Consider the following 15063-nt stretch of genomic DNA (forward strand, 5'->3'; position numbering starts at 1 on the left):
ACGAATTTTCTGCATCCTATGGACTATTGAATAAATCCGCGCACTGCGGAATAAAATCCGTGCGGACACCGGCCGGCAGCCATCCAGTGAAGCAGTTGTTCTCGCGACACGGTGCTGCTGCAGCACGCGCGGTCATGTCGTCGCCTAGCGCGTCTCCGAATTTTCAACGTCCGTTCTTAACTTGAGTTGGGACTAGACTGGCAAAACGTGCGGATATTTCACCGCTGTGCGCGTACTGGACACACACGGTTTTTTTTGCCTTTGCGTATTTAAAAACGCACCGCAACTCGCCGCACCGTAGTGCGCGCGTAGCCTAAATCAAATGGATAAACATTATCGGGGGCCTGATTGGAATGTATATATCTCCTCTGCCCCAGTTCGCTGATTAATTGATCATTATTCGTAGTGCTCGCTGTTAGTAATTGTACCATCGCCCACACTGTTAACTGACATTTCCTAAACCTAAACATTATTACAAATGGTAAAAGTATCCATACTAATATTATAAATGCGAAAGTCTGTCTATCTGTGTGTTCCCTCTTCACGCTTAAACCGCTGAATCGATTTAGATGAAATTTGGCATAGAGATAGGTTGAGTCCCTGAGAAGGATATAGGATAGTTTTTATCCCGAAATCATCCCTTAAGAAAGTAAAAAGCCGGGTGGAATTGAGATAATTAATGAAGTGTCTGCTAATTTGTGTGGATAATATGCTCAAATTTAGATTGCTATGAGATTTTTTCCAGGCGCTATTCTTACTCTAGCTGCGGTTACTAAGTCCACGCAGACGAAGTCGCGGGCAAAAGCTAGTAAAATACTTTTTCACCATGCATAATGGGGCTAAGGACAGAAAAAAACCGGCCAAGTGCGAGTCGGACTCGCGCACGAAGGGTTCCGTACCATTACGGAAAAAAACAGCAAAAAAATCACGTTTGCTGTATGGGAGCCCCATTTAAATATTTATATTATTCTGTTTTTAGTATTTGTTGTTATAGCGGCAATAGAAATACATTATCTGTGAAAATTTCAACTGTCTAGCTATCACGGTTCATGAGACAGCCTGGTGACAGACAGACAGACGGACAGACGGACGGACAGACGGACAGCGGAGTCTTAGTAATAGAGTCCCGTTTTTACCCTTTGGGTACGGAACCCTAAAAACAGCCTGTAGGTATTAGTTGCCAGGCAATTATTTTTTATTTAATTAGTTTGAGTAAAATTCGAAATTTAATATAAATTTTAAAATAACTTTTTATTATATTGTAGTAGGCATGAATATTCCGATTTAAAGTAGATCATCATCTATCATGTTGTAACATTTAAATGGGCTAGTGATATATAGTTTTCATTTTTTTTGTATGGCTTTGACTTTGTCACTGTACCTTCAAGGTCTCGCAGGTTACTCTACTTCAACAACCAACAACCATACTCAATATAAAATTTGTTGGACCACAATTATCCACTGGGGAGGATAAAAGTGGGCACATTTTACGGTACCGTCTTAGAAAAACCCTTATTTCAATCTCTAATGTCACAGATTGAGTACCTACCCAAACTATCTCTCAGCCGCAGACTTGCCCGCCGCGCAGGTGAATGATGGATGATATCTCGGACTTGGCAACTTATTTACCGAGCCCGCAAGCCTTGAACCACTTTTGTTATCCTTCTGCAGTTTGCTTTTGAGTCATAAATCAATAGTAGATTGTACAACAAGGGCATAAAGCGATCCATCTCCACCCGAGGCAGTTTATTGGTCCGAGCGTAGCGAGGACCAATATAGTCGAGGAAAAAAATGGACATTTATGCTTGAGTTATACTATACAATCTGCTTTCCACTTCGATTGTGAGTAAAATATACAAAAATATCCAATATTTTAGGTTATTTTACCGTATTTATTCAAGACTAAAGAAAATGTACTCAGGCCAGTAGGAAGCGGACTTTATTGCTTTAACTCAATAAGGGTTGTAATAGATGAGGGTAAGAGGTAACAGACAGACAGAGTTACTATCACATATAGTAATTACACTTTTTTTTTTTTTTTTTTATGAAATAGGAGGCAAACGAGCAGACGGATCACCTGATGGTAAGCGATTATCGCCGCCCATGGACACCCGCAACACCAGAGGGGTTGTAAGTGCGTTGCCGGCCTTTAAGATGGGAGTACGCTCTTTACCTATTAGCCTATTACCTAGTAGGGATATTAAATAAATAAATATTATAGGGACTTTTTCTTACACAAATTGACTATGAGGGTAAGAGCTAACAGACAGACAGAGTTACTATCACATATAGTACTTACACTTATTTACCAATTAGCCTATTACCTAGTAGGGATATTAAATAAATAAATAAATATTATAGGGACTTTTTCTTACACAAATTGACTATGAGGGTAAGAGGTAACAGACAGACAGAGTTACTATCACATATAGTACTTACACTTATTTACCTATTAGCCTATTACCTAGTAGGGATATTAAATAAATAAATAAATATTATAGGGACTTTTTCTTACACAAATTGACTAAGTCCCACGGTAAGCTCAAGAAGGCTTGTGTTCTACTCAGACAACGATAGATATTAGCTTATAACACTATTGGCTAATTATAATAAAATATTTAACTACTCAACAACCTCGTATGTGTAATATGTGTTGCAATACAAGTAGTGTGGGAGAGAATATCAGCATACGACACTAAATGCATTGGGTTTCTATTCTAAGCCCAGGCTATCTAAACTAGTCCTTTGAAACTAAATACCGGCGGTAAGTTACACCATTCTGAGCAATACGAGAGTTTACCTACATACTATTATACAGTGTGTAAATCTAATACGGGCAATAAATTAAACCAGATAGAATTTATCCGTCTAATCATTAATTAAGAAGTTTTTTTTAAGTTACACTTAATTATGACCCCGTAATTTTTATTATTTTTATTTACCGAGCAGCAATGTACTGCAAACATTAAGAAACATAAGATGACATGACATTACGAGATACGAGCTTTTTATAGTAGCTGCCTACAAACGTTGACAGTTACTTCAAAAAGCTCCTTACATTGCGGGCCGAATTATTTTGTATGGTTAAAATACATATCAGCCTAACTACGCAGACAACCCAGAACAGAGCTCTCTGGCGCAAACGTACAAGGAGACCTGACCCCAGATGAGCTGGGAAGAGGGTTTCCCAAAGAAGAAAGAAGAAGAAGAAAATATTCATTGTATTTCTAAGCAAAATCTATCTCAATATATTTCTTAGGTCCTATGCTAAACACCGTTTAAATGTTCGCCCGTATTAAATTTACACACTGTATACACAACATTATGCAACATTGACTCAATTTCAAGAAACATTATAACTACGTATTATATTAGTTATAGATTAAGGATTGCTAACGCTCATTATGATATAACATTTACAACTTTCGCGTTTTGAACACATATTAAATCACATTTACAATCGGGTCTATCGCGAATTTATTTCGTTACCTTTATTTACCGACGTTTCGACACAGGTTTCAATGGTCGGTAAATGAAGGTAACAAAATAAATTCGCGATAGACCCGATTGTAAATGTGATTTAATATGTGCTCATTATAATGTTGAGATACGGGATAAGTTATACGAAATAAATAAATTAATATTCACTAAATAGCGCATTTTGAGCGTCTAGCGTCTGCGTCTGCGTCTAGTCAGCCAGCGCTATGGAAAATTGCGCCAACGTTGCGTCGACCAGCAGCCATAGAGCATAGAGTTGACTAGGCGCCGAATAGAATCAGAAAAAATACCTTAAGAACTAAGTACAAATATAAATCTTAAATACTAAAATAGGTGCAATTTATCACATTTACAAACGGGTCTATCGCGAATTTATTTTGTTACCTTTATTTGTGTCGAAACGTCGGTAAATAAAGGTAACAAAATAAATTCGCGATAGACCCGTTTGTAAATGTGATTTAATATATGTTCAAACCGCGAAAGTTTAAAATGTTATATAGGTACAATTTAATTAGAAATTTTTTTTGTTCTTTTTATATATATATATATATATATTTGGATTCTTTTATTATTTTTATTACTTTTTTATTCGTTTTTTTTATACTATTAACTTGAATACATTTACCATAATCAGCAAGTGATTTGGATGGACTAAGGGCCGGTACAGACGGACTTGACGGACGCCGACGTTGCACTTGGCGTGCAGTTTTCATAAAAATTGCAGTCGGGTGCATTGCGTCTGTATCGACCTTAAGTAAACCTTAGAAACCTATATTCTAGCTATTAATGCTCTATTAAGAAAATATTTATTTAAATTCAACCCCAAAATAGGGTGATGGTTTATAAGTTTTAACGATTTCTACGCGGCCAAAGTCGCGAGTGGAAGATAGTATTAAACGAACCGTAATAAAGTAACACTAATTGGTTTGTTAGGTTAGTGAGATTCACGAGACTGCTCTAAAAGCAAACATTGGTGAGAAGGCATAATATTTTAACAGGCGTCGGTGCTACGCCCCGCGCCGAGCGTAGCGCTACGGCGTAGTGTCGTCAATTCTAGGGTGCGCGTTTTCGGTGTCCTTACCTTATCTAATCCAAAGGGCGCATTCAGATTTTTTACTACTACTACAGAAAACTATATTTGTGATCTTACGTAAGAGCTATGAAAACGCCCTCCCTCCCCCTTGTAGGAAAAAATAAGATGTAAACCCCCCCTCCCACCCCTTCCTTAATCGTCTTACGTAATAAATGAATGGCACCTTAATAGCAACCAACCGAACAAAAACAAAATTAATTCAGTTTTTAAACTAAGTGCATTGCTGCCAACTTCCAAAAACTATTTTTTTTTGCCACCACCTTCTAGTAAACGTCAATAAAAACGTAAATTAAAAACAATAAAGTTTAGTTTTAATTTTAACGTATCCCGGGCTTATAAATAAAGTTTTTTTTAAATTAATTTTGCATTTTATTTATAACTCAATGAGTTGTAGAAAAAGTGTTGTATGAAACGTTGTATAAGTTATATAAGGTATTATTACAATATGCTCGGAAGTAAATGCACGAGTCATGATATGTGATGTCAGATAGAAGGTTCCAGAGATCAGCAGCTCACGTGGACGTTATCTTGCCGTGAGATATGCCGGCTGCACGGTGGCTAAAATCGTACGTGATTTTAGCCACCGTGCAGCCGGCATATCAACACATATTTTACTCGTATAGTCGACCTCTATGCTTTTGTTTGTAGTTAGTCACAACATGTGCAGAGTAAAGTCACTTGCAATAAAACGTTAAACGTTAAACGTTTAATTTGTAATTAAACTTTTGTAACAACTTCTATAATTTAACATTGTAATAGGTAACTTATGCACAAATAATTTATAACTTTCTTTGTGTACCCCGTGTGGTTGTATGTACGAGTAAGCAACCTGTCCGTGCATACATATACATGGATGAATGAATATAGATACACTTCAAGTTACTGATAAGTTTGTTAATTAATGATAACTTTATTTTCCGCTTACTGCTCCTACACTAGCTACTTTAGATTAGAAATTATTTAATTAAGGTAGGGCACTCAAGGTCTATTAACACATTGCTTATTATTACATCATTTTTGTATATGACTGTTTGTTGCCTAAATAAATTAAAAAAAAAAAAAAAAAAAAAAAAACGTTACTTTTCGAAGGCCGCAAAAATATGTCACACTCTTGGCTCTACAAATAAGATCGTGTTAAATATTTTTGCGGCCATCTAACAAGCGACAAAGTGTGGCTGTTTCACTGAAAACGTTACATTTTCATAGGAATTTCGACATAGCTCAGAAGGTATGTTAAGTGAGATATATACCGGTTGCCCGTTGGCTTAAATTTAATCCCTTACTGACTACGGTACTAAGCGGTACGGTAGGTTCGCGTAGCTGCCGCATGGCGCTAGTTATAATCTCGGGCGTAATGTACGGCCAAGTTGAGTTTTGCCCGATATAACAGCTGTACGTAATACAACCATTTATACTAGGTATGTTAAGAATGTATTATGTAAAGTTCATAAAAAAAAACAGTTTAAACGGACGACGTATGAATAAGTAGTTAAACTACGACCAACTTGTACAGGCACTAAGCAGCTCTATCCGCGGCATTATGTAGCTTTTCAAAAACTTCCCGAGTAGATATCTTATTAATCTTTTGCAGAAGATTCGCGCCCGAGTTTAAAGTAGACGGAGCGATCGAAGTTGTGGTGTCGCGGCCAAAGCGGATTACTTCGTTCTGCCTCCGCTGCGGAGCGTTGCCCGTAGGAGAATTCCGTACTTCTATAGCCGGCTGATTCGAAGGCGAATCGAACGTTTAGGCGAACCAATGTAATGTATAGGTAATGCCTGACCAGGAATGATCACGCGCCATGTTCCGGAATTTCACTGGAACTAATTTTTTCATACTATACTGAACTGTCACCCTATACATGAGAATGAACAGCGCCCTCTTGACAGTGATCATATATATTACTTAACTACTTATTAAGCTGTACCTTCACGGTTTGTATGTTACAAGTTTAACGAAGTTACGGTCCTGTCAAATTATTAAAAATGCGACCAAAATCAAGTGTCAGGAAGTAGGTAGATTTTAGAAATAATATGTGATTGCATAAATTCTTTGCTTTCCGCATTTTCCAGTCCACTAACCTTACGTTTTAAAACATTCAAACGGCCGCTGGGAAGCTCAAAAGTGGACACATTTTTAGGGTTCCGTACCCAAAGGGTAAAAACGGGACCCTATTACTAAGACTCCGCTGTCCGTCTGTCCGTCTGTCACCAGGCTGTATCTCATGAACCGTGATAGACAGTTGAAATTTTTCATAGATGATATATTTCTGTTGCCGCTATAACAACAAATACTAAAAAGTACGGAACCCTCGGTGCGCGAGTCCGACTCGCACTTGGCCGGTTTATTTATTTATTTGTAGTCTGCCTCTTTCGCACTCATGAAACGTTCATATACCTACGTGATGACTTCCCTTTTGCACACTTCAATTATCTTTTAAGCATAAGTGTTTTAGACAAAGGTGCGTGGTATAGTTACTTTTTGGAGACAATTTGCCACCAATTTGCATTTAAGAATGACTCACGTTAGACCGGGCCGTGTCCGGGCCGGAGCTTCCGACGCTTCGTTTTCTATGGAAAGCACCACGTGATCACTTTTTAAATATTATTGTACGTTCTGTAAGTTTGTCTATCTATCTAATTCGAATTTTCCACTCATTTACTCTAAGGTTAGCTGGAAGAAATCCCTTATAGGGATAAGCTCGCCTTTGTACCTAAATTTATATGAATTTCATGTTATCAATTTTTGTTTTGTACAATAAAGTGATTTACTACTACTACTATCACCTGTCATGTCATAAAAAAGTAAGCGCCGGAAGCTCCGGCCCGGACACGGCCCGGTCTAACGTGAGTCACCCCTTATGCGTCTTTGTAGATCTCGATTTGCAGTGAAAGTTTCAATTTTTTCCCCCAATTTCTAAAATTGTATTTTAGCTTTTCGGTTCAACTGAGGCCAAAAAGCATAGGTAATATTCCAATAGCCCTATCTATTTCAAGAGGCCTCTTCAGTACATTGGTTCTTAAGACTCCGGTTCGTTTACGCTTGGGGAGGTATTGGAACGTGGCCAGACTTTGATAACTCTATTCGGACCTATTGTAGCTCAGTGTCCGAGAGCGTATTTTAAATAACACTTCCTTGCTTTAACCACTTTAAAAAACTATCTTTACATGGTTTTTATAGTACGATCAATATTCGTTAGTAATACCTCCTAAGACCCCGCGTACAAATTTTTGTACATATTCCACAATCTATTTTGCACTTTTGTTAACTAAGGGTTCCAAATTCAAAAACAAAATAAATGCTTCTGGGTCTCAGGAGGTTAACATTATGGTGTTTCATAGACTCATGTTTAGGCTAAATTCATTAAAAAAAAACACGATGATATGTCTAATTCTTATTTAGTTTCAGCTGTATATCCGATACGCTGCATATCATAGCAGTATACTATAAAGTAGCGATATAGCCGAGAAATCTCACGAAGCATCACTGTGCGAGCAGAGATTTTAAACATATATTTTCAGAGTAAAGAAAACACCTCAAGTTCCGCGCGGCGCGCCGTATAATTTATGTACGTAAGTAAGTTTACTTAGGTTTTACGCCTCTCAACAAATGTAAACCAGATCAGATCCATGGTAGACAAGAATAATTCGTATTTGTGTTACGCGAGCAAGTCATAAGCGCGGCAAATTGAGTGCAAATGAAGGCTCTTATCTCTGCGTAATGGAATGCGTAACGCGGACAAATCGACTGCTACTGCCATGCCACTATTGGTGTACAAGGAACTGCGAAGGCGGAATTCCACCAGTGTGCGGCACTGTGCGGCACAAGCATTTTTGTACTGAAAGTCCTGGAACTACGAGGAGCCAGATGAAATTCTGAAGCCTTCCCAAGAGATTCCTAACACTTTATTCCTCTTCTTCTTCAGTTCTTCTATTAATTTTTTTATAACGCTCGAACACAATTAAATCCAAACAAACTTTTACATTACACTTAGATTTTACACACACACATTTCATTCCCTCCTCACAACAAGCTTACACACATACAAGTTTACACTCCTCTTTATTTCCTATCCTTATGCTTAATATACATAAATATAATATTGGTAACTCGTGATGGATTTGCCCCCGCGAAACAGTTCACTGCAATGTACCCCTGTGAAATTGTGTTTATTCAAAAGTCATGGGTTAGAGGTTAGGTACACTAACCCCCGCGATACAGGCCATGCCTTGTGCGGGGTTCACTGCAATGTACCCCTGTGAAATTATTCAATAAACACAATTTAACAGGGGTACATTGCAGTGAACCCCGCACTAGTCATGGCCTGTATCGCGGGGGTCAGTGTACCTAACCTCTAACCCATAACTTTTGCATACTATTACTTATTCGGTGCTTTTACATGAAGACATTTTGATTGTTCTTGCTGTAAAAAAATTAGACTCTAGAATAGACTTGGGTCTCTAGCAAGTTGAAAAAAACTCGAGTTTTAACCAACATGATGTACTACCGTAGGTAGACTATAAAGCCAATTATTATTTTTAAAGTCAATATTTTACGCCATTAAACTACGTAACTAAAATGCGTAACACGAAAAACTGTGCTACGATTCACTAACAATTACACCAATTGTAATAAAACTATGAAAACGAATTATATCGCGTATATTGAATTTATAATACATCCCGACGTTTCCAACCCTTTACAGCGTTCGTGGTCAACGGGTGACGAGTGGGGTGACGGGTGACCACGAATGCTGTAAAGGGTTCGAAACGTCGGGATGTATTATAAATTCAATATACGCGATATAATCCGTTTTCATAGTTTTATTTCATGAGTAACTATCGCGGTAACCGAAGACAATTTTATACACCAAGTGTGACCATTATAAAATCCAAATAAAGTTGAAGTGGACTATTGACTCAGTAACTGCCGATGTTTAATAAACACTTAAAAACATTTTTAGTCAACAAATGTTCAATGTTAATTTAAATGCATGTTAGTTCTAAGTATATTGCTGTGCCCTTGCAGGATGTCACATGTTAACCCACCTACTTATAAGCTCCCACCTAATAATGTGTAATGTGATATGCAATAAACAATTTTGAATTTTTTATTGAGGTGTATGGTTACCTAAGTGTTAAATTTAATTCTGAAGAAGATTCAATGATACTCAGAAACCAAACGCTAAAGGGTTTTAAATGTTTTTTAAACTTAAATAACCTGCATAGTTGGCTCCGCAATTAGCCAAAAGGCAACGCGCCAAAGCCAAAGCCTACTTGGGCAAAGAGGGTTCAATGACAGAAGTGACACTCACCAACAGCTGCCTCCGTCGCCGGCAACTGGAACAAAAATGATGATTTTAACACCACTTCAATTTATATCCATAACGTAATTTTTTACTGTTTTTTTTTTTTTTGTAAAAAAACATCTTGATTGCAAATGAAGGCGTAATTTCTGCGTAAGAGCGTTTTCACAGTGTCCGATCCCGACACACGGTTTAGTTTTTTTTAAATATTCATTAAAGGGATACGAAAACTTTATTATTTTTGCGCTACGACGCACGGTTTAGGATATACAGCCCTACATTTTTTTTCTTTTTTTTATCATTCTGTTTGTTACATATTACTTAGGGGTTTCAAGGAGAACGAAAATTTAATTATTTTTGCGCTACTGCGCACGGTTTAGGAGATACAGCCCTATAAAGATGAAAATAATAATAGCTGTTTAGCCTGTTCATGAACACAGACACCATATTTACATTAAAATAAAAAATAAAACTTCCCGGCATCGGCTTTTGGCTTCTCGACTTCTGTACAGTTCTCTCGAGTTGCTCCGCCCGAAACGTGATATTTTGAAGCCTGTTATAGTATGTAGATGGGATAGTAGATGGGACAGTGCACTTATTAGGCACTGGACCTCCCAACATCTTAGTTTAGGTACTAACATAGTAATTTAAGTATATTTGTAACTAACAAAATATAGATTGTATTATCGTCCGAATTAAATGTTTTTTTTTTTTTTTACTAGCCTAATTTAGTGTCCCACTGCTGGGCAAAGGCCTCCCCTCGTTTCCTCCACTCGACCCTGTCGTTTGTGGTAATTGTGGTGTCCCGCCAATCCGGATAAAATGCGTCCAAGTCGTCCCGCCATCTCCTTTTCGGCCTGCCTGCACCCCGCACTGCCTATTTTTATTTATAACGCAAGTAAAGCGAGCTTAGACTAGCAAGAACTTGCAAGCAATTTACGTTACATTGCCGACTACTGAGGTTCTGAGATGCATTCAAAAGTTTGATCAGATACCGCAATGTAATGAAAATTGCATGCAAGTTCTTGCTAGTCTAAACCTCGCTTAAGAACGACATTTCATTGCATGTTTGAGAAAAATATATTCACATAACGAACAAAGGCGAAAGCGATTTGATATTCGATATATCAGTGTCTGGTTTGCATTCCACGTATAGACAATATTTCCTAATGTATATATACTCGATACGATTTGTGTTATAAAAGCTTCACGAACTGACTAATATGTTTGATATAAACTGTAATATATGTGCGATACCAAGAGAAAATAAATCCAACATGAAATTGTAGAAATAAAAAAGTGGCAATACTGTTGTGTCGTCCCGTTTTCTTAGATTGATTTGAAAGGGACACTACAGTACTGCAACTTTTTAGGGTTCCGTACCCAAAGGGTAAAAACGGGACCCTATTACTAAGACCCCGCTGTCCGTCCGTCTGTCTGTCTGTCACCAGGCTGTATCTCATGAACCGTGATAGCTAGACAGTTGAAATTTTCACAGATGATGTATTTCTGTTGCCGCTATAACAACAAATACTAAAAACAGATTAATATAAATATTTAAATGGGGCTCCCATACAACAAACGTGATTTTTTTGCTGTTTTTTTCCGTAATGGTACGGAACCCTTCGTGCGCGAGTCCGACTCGCACTTGGCCGGTTTTTTATTTCCACAATTTTTTGTAGTTCTTTGAATTATCGAGTAGAAAAATAAAACGTTGCTTTTGGTTATCCGTCTACTTTGGTTAACTAAATCTATCGAATTAAAAATAGGTACATACCGAAATATTTTATTACCTTTTGAACGCCATCTACAAAATATCTCTAGTACTGGAAATGTTGAAGGGGTTGAAGGTTACGTTGATAACGTATGCCATAGGCGTTCTTGGCGCCACGGGCACGACTTGTTACGACGCCTTTAAAGGTTATGGCGTTCAAAGAGATTACAATAAAGGTAATTGAAAATTCGGACAAAATCAATAGGTAAGAAGAATTTCCTCCCGCGGACGCTTCGGCTGTGGAATGAGCTCCCTGCCGAGGTTTTCCCGAGGGGCTACAGTATGGGGTTCTTCGAAAAAGGAGTGTACAGGTTTTTAAAGGGTCGGCAACGCGCATGTAATATCTCTGGTGTTGCAGGCGTCTATAGGCTACGGTGACTGCTTACCATCAGGCGGGCCGTATGCTTGTTTGCCACCGTCGTGATATAAAAAAAAGGTAATACCATCGTTGTCTATCCTACATAATGATAAGTAAATTGACATAAGTAATTTAACTCAGTGTATTCCTATACGTTATTCAAATGATGAAAAGGCAAACAGCCATCTCGTATTTCGCATGTAAATTGCAAGCTTTACTTGTACACAGTATTTTTGCACGTTAAAATATCGATAACGTGTCGTGTGCAATAGTGATGTGCCGGAAACGTTTGGGAATTCCCGGAAGCGGCTAGTAATTCTTTCCAGTTCCTAGCAATATTAATATTGTCTTATAAAATAATTGGTTGAAAATGGCAGTTGAGGGCAGAAAATGTATCCTAGGATTCCTGGGTTTAGAAGCAGTAGCAAAGGATAGGAACAGGTTAAACGCTTGTAAATTGTAACACATAAAAAGTCACTTAAAAGGCATGTATAAATTTCTGTACAAAATTTAATTATTTACCGGTAACGGTCTGACAATCTGTCATCCTCCAATGAAATCGGAAAGTCCCGCGTAGGGAGAGGATATGCTTCAGATGCAACCGTATTTATGCGTCTTCTTCTTCGTTGTATGAGTGTCAAGACAGCACGATTCCTTATGAGTGTCATAACTGAGCATCTTGACCAATTAATTATATTTGTCTCAGCCGACTTAATCATAAGATTTGTCTCTCCATTTGGCGTGATAGAGAGTAACGGGTGCTTCTGTGCGTATCTACAAACCTTCTGATGATGTATCATCACTTGGTACCTATAGGTCCTTGTTCAGTCCACTTGATTGTGCTAGCTCTATATTAACGGTAATTTTTACCTGATGGAGTTTTTACCCTTTATCTATCGGAAGATCAACGCTGGAATTCGCATCTTGCTGAGATGAGGCAATTTATATTTTCCTAGACTTATATTGACCGGGATATAGACCGTGATTACCTTTTGTATTGTTTTTGAGCTCCCGATATTCCCCGGTCAATATAAGTAGTGAAAATAACCGTAAATCAGTCACACCTATACATACATTATGTCTTTCTACTCTTCTTACTCCAATACTCTTCTTATTCTCTCACTCCAAAACAACAACAACATTATTTCCGGGAAAATTGCCCATAGAATTCCCGGGAAATGTACAATCGGCGGCGTTAGGTACATCACTAATCGTGATTTCGTTCGTTCGATGAAATAGGATTAAAATGTTTGCGTCATCCGCCGCCGTGTATTCGGGGACATTCACGATAATTAAAATGACCAAAGTTAATTAAAAATACGTGTATGTCCCGTCGCGGCACAGCTAGGGTTATCAAACGAAACTTTTTTTATTGTTTCTGAATTGTTTGGGTATTTAGCAGGATTTTTATTAAACGAACTATGTTGACTTTATTTGTTATAATGAGTACATTCTTTACTTCCAAACATTTGGTGGGCTTTGACAAAGAAAGAAATTACTTCGAAAGGTTTACATCATCTCTGTAACTAATAAAAAACCATCGGTCCAGTGGGTATAGTGTAAATCTTTTGAACTGAGCTAATTTACTCAAAGAGTCTCAAAAACAGTCTTAGTACAGGTAAGTGAACAAGCTCAGTTCAAATGATTGTTACTATACATGATTACGACATAGCAGAAAAAACTATAGGTACCTAAAACGCTTCAGTAAGGGAGCACACGGCGACTTTTCGCAGAGATTCAGTAGCGCGTAAATGTCATATGACCAGTGACAGCATCGCGACTGTATCGATACAGTATCGCGGCTGCATCACTACTGAATCGCCTCCCTAAAATCGATACTGGCAACCCTACCACACCGGGCCAATTTGGACAATTAAATAAATACAATAAGCAAATTGCAGCAAAACACCGAAATGGACCTGACATTGGTCGTCATTTGAATGTCAGGATCATGATTACGGTATTTGTTTATGCCTTTATGGCATGGTTGCGTGGGTACCTGGGTCAGTTACGTTGACGTGATCGTATCGGGCTTGAGTTTTGTATGTTGTATTTTAGAATGAGCCTATCAGCCTATGTTCACTGTTCACAGTACAGTCACGTCTAAAAATATTGATACAGACAAAGTGCCTTAAATATGTATGTTACACGACCTTATTGCCCATGTATTAAGGTATATTTCTGGTACTTTGTCCGTATCGATATTTTTAGACTTTATAGTGCGTATTAATTTTAATCGTTTTTGGGTCCTGAAATAAGACAACCTAGCTCCTAAACTTTAACTATGGTCACAGGGCGGACACGCTATACATCAAAAATCACTTGCGTTTCTATGTGTGAACGGCACGTCTGTACACGCGTCATGCGTCATAGTGTAAGTTGCTTAAAAATAGTACTGAGCGGTCGGCAAACGGCCGTCAATCTGGTGTCGCGGGGCGAGGTAATTCGAGTCGGGGCGAGGCGGTGCGTTCTGTATGGTAATACTATTACTTATTCTGTGCTGTGGTATGAATTATGCAACAACTAAGTAACAATGAACGCTTAATCTAAACGAAGATAAATGCTTTTGACTGTAGGCCGCTAAATCCAGCGTTGTGCGGGTGAGGGGTTGCCCCGTGTGACAGTTTGACCCAACCCGATTGACTCCACACCACTGAAATATCGCCGCTATTCGATTCTACTTATTTTTAGAGTTCCGTATTTCAAAAGGAAAAAAAACCGGCCAAGTGCGAGTCGGACTCGCCTACTAAGGGTTCCGTACTTATTAGTATTTGTTGTTATATTAGCGGCAACAGAAATACATCATCTATGAAAATTTCAACTGTCTAGCTATCACGGTTCATGAGATACAGCCTGCTGACAGACAGACGGACAGCACTGCGTTTGATTGTGCTCATTCCATACCTATCACATGAACCAGTTAGTCAACGCATTGATTTTTGCGTCGAGCGCAGCGTATATTTGTCGCCAAAATGCAAATGTGCATGTCAAATGCATGGCACTGTGGTGTTTATCGCAGTAAACTACGACTGACTGA

The 15063-nt window shown here is 38.2% G+C and overlaps 1 protein-coding gene across 1 annotated transcript in view; it reads right to left on the minus strand.

The window, feature by feature from the left end:
* The window catches only part of LOC134745031 (protein turtle), a 139219-nt gene that overhangs the window by 48006 nt on the left and 76150 nt on the right, over positions 1–15063 (minus strand). The window contains exon 2 of the mRNA XM_063679014.1: positions 9904–9928. The gene's annotated coding sequence lies outside the window, so the exon portion shown is untranslated. The remainder of the gene's footprint in view (positions 1–9903; positions 9929–15063) is intronic.

The sequence above is a fragment of the Cydia strobilella genome, chromosome 1 (assembly GCF_947568885.1).
Source record: "Cydia strobilella chromosome 1, ilCydStro3.1, whole genome shotgun sequence".
NCBI classification, from domain to species: Eukaryota; Metazoa; Arthropoda; class Insecta; order Lepidoptera; family Tortricidae; genus Cydia; species Cydia strobilella.